The following is a 7,180-nucleotide window of genomic DNA, read 5'->3' on the forward strand; positions in this document are numbered from 1 at the left end:
GTTGTTGTGAAAGTACTGTACAAAGGGGTTTCAATTACATGGGCAAGATAATGACTACATTTCTTATCAAGCATGGTAGCTTCCTCCTTTGTTTCCCCTTCCCATAACTTCCTGTCCTCTCCCCACTCCCCAACCAATCCTCCCCCCCACCAAAATTTTAGTTTGTTTTCTACATAATGACTGTACATCTCATTGTTGTAATGGTCAAACTGTATCCCTATTATTTAAACGATTTGCTTTTTCCCTTCCCCTTCACAAATTATAACAACATCAAGTACAGTGAAAGCAGGGTTTTTTACAGTGGGGGAGGGACATACAAAGCAAAAAAGAAATAATCTTTTAAATGTGTTAGAAACAATGGCATTACAGGAAAAATAAACAATTGAATATATATCTTAGGTTTCATTTCCCTAACATCAACTTGTCTGACAGTTTCTGTTTGTCTCAGACATAGACTAGTTATTGCAAATAAGGGAAAACATGGCACTTAATGTTTCTTTGGGCCTGGCTTACATCACTTAATATATTTTTTTTCCTAATCTTTCCATTTCCTAACAAATGGAGCAATGTCATTCTTTCTGATGGAGACATAGAATTCCAGTGTGTACATTTACCACATTTTCGTGATCTACTCATCTACTAAGGGTCATCTGGGTTGATTCCATATATTAGCTATGGTAAATAATGATGCAATAAACATAGTTGTGCTAGAAGCTCTAGTGTGGTCTTGTTTGTGAACATTTGGGTAAATACCCAAAGTGGGATTGGTGGGTCATAGGGGAGCTCTATGTGAAGACTTTTGAGGAACCTCAATAATTAATTCCAAACTGGCTGAACAAGTTTAGACTCCCATCAACAATACATTAATGTTCCTTTCTTTCCACATCCCCTCCAGCATCTGTTGTTATTAGAGTTCTTGAATTTTGCTATTCTAACTGGCATGACGTGGTATCTCAATGTTGCTTTGATTTATATTTCTTGTATGACTCGGGAGGTTGAGCATTTCTTCATTTGTCTACTGGCCATCCTTCTTTCTTCTTTAGAGAACATTCTCTTTAAGTCTTTAGCCCACTTATTTATCTTCTTTGAAGATTTTTTTGGGGGGATTTAATTTTTGAGTTACAGGTATATTTTAGATAAGAGACCCTTGTCCATTTTATGGCTAGGGAAGACCTTCTCCCAATCCGTAGGCTTTCTATTAATCTTGCTAGCTATGTCCTTTCCCATGCAGAAGCTCTGCAATTTTATGCAATCCCATTTGTCCAACTTTTCTTTGATTTGTTGTGTTTCCAGGTCTCTACTAAGAAAATTTCAGCCTGTGCCAACAAGACTTAGGTTTTCTCCTATTCCATCCTGTAATGTATTCAGAGTTTCTGCTTTGACTCTGAGGTCTTTGATCCATTTGGAGTTGATTCTGGTTCAGGGTGATACATATGTATCTTGCTTTAGTGTTCTACAAGTTGTTTACCAATTTTGCCAGCACCAATTACTGAAGAAGCTGTATTTCTTCCATTCTATTTTTTAGCTCCCTTATCGAAGATTAGATGGCTATAGTTCTGTAGGTTCATTTCTGGGTTTTCAATTCTATTCCATTGGTCCTGAGGTCTTTCTTGTGCCAGTACCAAGCTGTTTTGATTACTATGGCTATGTAGTTGAATTTGAATTTGTATTGATATTCTTCCAGCACTGTTCTTTCTGTTAAGGATCATTTTTTGCTATTCAGTGTCTTTATTGTTCCATATGAATTTTTTGATTGCCTGTTCTATTTCCTTGAAGAATGAGGTTGGAATATTGATAGGAATCACCTTGAATTTGTAGATAGTCTTCAGAAATATTGCCATTTTCACGATGTTGATCTTTCCAATCCAGAAGCATGGGAGTTTTTGCTACACTCTAAGTTCAGTTTTGATTTCTTTTTTCAGTTTTTTAAACTTTTCATCATAGATACCCTTCACTTCTTTGGCTAATTCCTAGGTATTTTATTTTTTGTGGAGCTATTACGAATGGAGTTGCTTTCCTAATTTCAGCCACACTTTTCTTATTGTTGGCATACAGAAAAGCTATTGATTTTTGAGGATTAATTTTACACCCTGCTACTTTGCCAAAGTTTTGAATCAGCTTGAGTAATTTTGGAGTGGACTCTGTGCGATTCTTTAATTACAAGAACATTTCATCTGCAAAGAGGGAGAGTTTTACTTCTTCTTTCCCTATTTGGGTCCCTTTTATATTTTCACCTTGTCTTCTTGTTGTAGTTAGTCATTCAAATACTAGATTGAAGAGAAGTGGAGAGAGTGGGCGTCCTTGTCTCATTCCTGAGTAAGAGAAAATAGCTTTAGTATTTCACCATTAAGTAAAATGATGGCTATAGGTTTGTCATATACAGCCTTTATTGTATTGAGGAATGTTCCATGGATTCCTAATTTTTCCAGAACCTTCATAATAAAGGGGTGTTGGATCTTGTCGAATGCTTTTTCTGCATCTATTGAGACGACCGTGTGGTTCTTATCCTTGCTGCTGTTGATGTGATGAATTATATTAATTGATTTGCATATATTAAACCAGCTTTGCATCCCTGAAAGGAATCCTGTTTGACCCTGATGTATGATTTTTTGGATGAATTGTTGAAGTCAAGTGGCCAAAAATTTGTTGAGAAACTTTGCATCAATGTTCATAAATGAAATGGGTCTATAGTTCTCTTTCCTTGATAAGGCCCTTCATGGTTTTGGGATGTGTGTTATGATGGCCTCATAGAATGAGTTCATTAGTGAACTTTCTCTTTCAGTTTCATTGAAGAGTTGGAGGAGTATTGGTGTGATCTCTGCTTTGAAGGCCTTATAGAATTCTGCTGTAAAACCATTTGGTCCTGGGCTTTTCTTACATGGGAGATGTCTTATTGCTGGTTCTATTTCAATGCTTGGTATAGGCCTTTTAAGATAGTTTGACTCATCTTGGCTTAGTTTGGGCATGTCAGTATTTGCTAGGATAAGGTCAATTTCTGCCAAGTTCTCAAACTTATTAGTTTAAAGGTTTTAGAAGCATTCCCTTATAATGTTTTGAATCTTAGTTGTTTCTCTGATATTTCCATTCTTATCTCTGAGTTTATTTGGGTGTGTTCTCTTCTTTTTCTGATAAGTTTGCTAAACGTCTGTCAATTTTGTTAAATGTTTTGAAGACTCAACTCTTTGGTTTCTTAATTCTTTCTATTTTCTTTTTACATTCCAATTCATTTAATTATGATTTAATTTTAATTATTTATTTGCATCTACTGGATTGTGTTTATCTTGCTGCTCTTTTTCAAGGAGGCTCAGATGTCTCATTAAATTGGTTTCACATCTCTCCAATTTGTTGATGTAGGAACGCAGAGGTATAAACTTGCCTTTGAATACTGTGTTTTCTGTGTCCCAGCGGACACAGCAAATTGGTGTGTTCATTTTTGTTGAATATCATGAACATTTGAATTTCCTTTCTAATCTCTTCCATGACCCACTTGTGATTCAGTAGTGTGTTGTTCAGGATCCATGTATTACATGACTTTTTTTGGTGGCTTTTGGTGTTGAGTTCTAATTTTATTCCCTTGTGGTCTGAGAGAATGCAAGGTAGAACTTCAATGTTTCTGAATTTGGACAAGTTTGCTTTGTGGCCTAAAATGTGGTCTATTTTGGAAAATGTTCCATGTGCTGTGGAGAAAAACATATTGTCTAATGCTGCTGGGTGAAATATTCAGTAGATGTCTGTTAAATCTACTTGGTTTATGCAGTTTTTTATATCTGCGGTTTCTCTATTGAGTTTTTGCGAAATTCAGCTATCTAGTGGGGAAAGTTCTGTGTTAAAGTCCCCAACAATTAATGTCTTTGGATCTATGTGGGATTTGAGGGAAAATAGTGTTTCTTGGATAAATTTGGGTGCTCCGTTTTTTGGCAAATAGATATTTAGAATTGTAATATCCTCCTGAAGGGGTAATCCCTTAATTAGTATGTAGCGAACTTTTCACTAATATTAATTAAAAGTCTATTTTATCTGATATTAGGATTGCAACTCCTTCTTGTTTATGGGGACCATTTGCTTGGTAGATTTTGTTCTAGCCTTTATAATTGAAAATGTTTGTTTTTGTGGCCAAGATGTGAATCCTGAAGGCAGTAGATAGAAGGATCTTGCTTTTTAATCCAAGTAGACACACTTTGTTGCTTAATTGGAGAATTAAGTCCGTTAATGTTGAGAGATAGAACTCAGAGGTATTTGGGAGTTCCTGCCATTTTATCCAACTTGTTAGGGGCTGCTGCAACTGTATTCTTATGGTTCTTGGATTCTCAGTTTGAGTGCTGTTTCTTGGCCTTTATTGTGGTCTTGTTGGTTTTCTCTGTGTAGGACATCTTTAAGATTCTTTTGTAGGGCTGGTTTGGTAGAGATATATAGTTTCAATTTTTCTTTGCCATGGAAGTGTTTTATTTGACCTCCGATTATTAAGGAGAGTATAGCTGGGTAAATTATTCTTGGTTGACCCGTGTTTGTCTTTACGGCATGGCTTACATCATTCTAGGCTCTTCTTGCTTTGATTGTCTCTGCTGAGAAATCTGAGGTGATTCTAATTGGTTTCCCTTTACAGGTGATTGATCTTTTCTCCATGACAACTTTAAGGATCTTTTCCTGGGTCTGAATTGATCCTGTGCATATTATAATGTGACAATGGGATATCCTGTTCTGGTCTGGTCTATTGGGAGTTCTAAAAGCTTCTTGTATCTGAATAGGCCTAACTTTTTGCATGTTTGGGATGTTCTCTCCTAGGATCTTGTTAAACAAATTTCCTAGACCATTGACTTCTGGCTCTAGGTGCTCCTCTACACACATTTTCCTCAGATTAGGCCTTGTAATGGTGTCTTCCAAGGGTTGAATGTTGAATAGATCTATCATATTTCTTGGATTTGTCTTGGATGGTTGTATGTTCTTTCTCTATAATATCTAGGCTGTCTTCTATCCTCAGGATTCAGTCTTCTGCATGGTCTATCCCACTATCCAGACTTTCTACTTTTTTTTATTTCCTTATAGTTGTTGGGCTTTTATGGCTTCAAATTCTTTGTTGGATCTTTGTTTTAGATCTTGTATGAAATTCTTTACTTCCTTAATTTAGTGTTCAGTGTTTATTCTCAAAAAACTTAGTTGATTAGTTATGGTTTCCTTGGGCTCCCATTTCTTCTGTTGGGATCCATTCAGCATTCCCTTTGTGGACTCCCTGACTTCTTTCAGCACTCTGTTTATGGATTGCATGAATGCCTCTAGTGATCTCTGTCTATTCTCATCCCGCTCTCTCATTTTCTGTATTACTCTTTGATTAGCTTCCTCACCTTCATGCAATTCCTGTAGTTCTCTTTGATTGATCTCAGCCTGCTCACACAATTCCTTTATTTCTTTTTGAGTGTAGTCAAACTGCTCAGGCAATTCCTTTATGTATCTTTGAGTAGCTTCCTCACGCCCATGAGCTTCCTGTTTTGATCTTTGGTTTGCCTCCTCTCTCTCCCTATCATGATCACACAGAGTCCATTGCAGGTTTTCAATCTTTTCATTTACCATGTTTACCATTAGTGTTTGTAGAGCTTTTTGGGAGCTCTCTTCTGGATTATTCATTATCTGTTCTGTCCACTGATTATCATGAGTGGAGTTAAATGTATATGTAGAGTCCAGTTTTCTGAGGATTCACTCATCTGCCTAGGAATTCATGCTGGCTGTTGGAAAAAGAACTCAAGTAAAGATGCCATTTAAAGCCTTATAACTTTACTCTTTACCAGGGTATTCTCTTGCTACTTTGGTTGTTGAGAGTGTCTACAAGACTAAGAATTCCGTGAGAAGAAGGGAAACACCATATGACTTATACCCAATTGACTTGCTATCACTTGTACAGCATTTTGTAAGTCAAATCTCTCTAAAACTACCAGTTTTAAGAGATAAGAGGAGTGGTAAAAGAACTCTTAGAGACAAATACATCTTCAACACATATTGTTCCAAGTATTCCGTTTAGGCATATTCAATAACTGGTGAAACTTATGTTTGCTGTAATTATGTGTCTTTCTCCATGTGTGCATGTATACATGTGTATATGTATGTGTGTGAATAGTAACATATATGTGTACATTATGGCTTATATCATCATTTATTCTTTGCTAATAAATAAAGTAAGGAATCCCTAAAGTTTTAACAGAAACTGTGTAGTTAAAGTCTTAACTCTTCACTCTGCTTTTTACACAAAGACTTTGCAAGTCCTCATTAATAAAGTTTCCATAAACTTTGAAATGTACATACTTAATGCTTAATGTCTGCTACCATAAATCTTAAATACTTTATAGAAAAGTTTTATACTTGCCAAATAGTCCTATTTTTTGGCATATATAAGCAAAATCCCCAAAGTAAGCATATTTAAAACATTAAAACTTTTAACAAAACTTAACACTTTCTGCAGTGTTCATTTTGACAGGTGCCTTGTATAGAATAATTGAATTTCTCCTCCTACACATCTCTTGAACAATAAATATCCAGAATTATTTTGTTTTTGGCATGTCTATCTTGATTTTATTCTTAAATGTGTGCTTATGTAAGAAATACATGATTTTAAAATTTCACAACAATTCTTTTGAACTTACTTTTTGTTGAATTGTCTAGTTTAATAAAATCAATAAAAATTATACTTTATATATAAAAAATGTTTTATGCTCAATTTAGCATCACATACACTAACATTGGAACAATACAGAGAAGATTAGCACACCCCAGGCGCAAGGATGACATAAAAATTCGTGGAGCGTTCCATATTTTTTACAACAGATGCTGAAAGGTATGTGGCCACAAGGGAACCGTATTGCATTCTTGGTGGGAGTGTAAACTTGTTCAACTACTTTGGAAAGTAGTATGGAGTTTCCTCAAAAGACTCCACATAAACTCCTCTATGACACAGTAATCCCACTTCTGGGGATTTACCCAAATGATCATAAACAAGACCATACTAAAACTACCAGCACAACTATGGTTATTGCAACATTATTTACGATAGCTAAGATATTGAATCAACCCAGATGCCCCATTAGATGAATGGATCAAGAAAATGTGGTATATATACACAATGGAATTCTATGTCTCCATCAGAAAGAATGACATCTCCCAATTTGATAGGAAATGGAAAGACTTGGAAAAAAAA

At 35.6% G+C, this 7,180-nt stretch overlaps 1 non-coding gene across 1 annotated transcript; it reads left to right on the plus strand.

Moving 5' to 3' along the window:
* The first annotated feature begins 6,695 nt into the window (after window positions 1-6,695).
* LOC122115109 lies at window positions 6,696-6,802 on the plus strand. Its single transcript, XR_006148712.1, has one exon. It is a non-coding gene; the product is annotated as a U6 spliceosomal RNA (small nuclear RNA).
* The last annotated feature ends 378 nt before the right edge of the window (window positions 6,803-7,180 follow it).

This window comes from Dipodomys spectabilis, unplaced genomic scaffold, assembly GCF_019054845.1.
Source record: "Dipodomys spectabilis isolate Male_0828 unplaced genomic scaffold, ASM1905484v1 ptg000116l, whole genome shotgun sequence".
NCBI lineage: Eukaryota > Metazoa > Chordata > Mammalia > Rodentia > Heteromyidae > Dipodomys > Dipodomys spectabilis.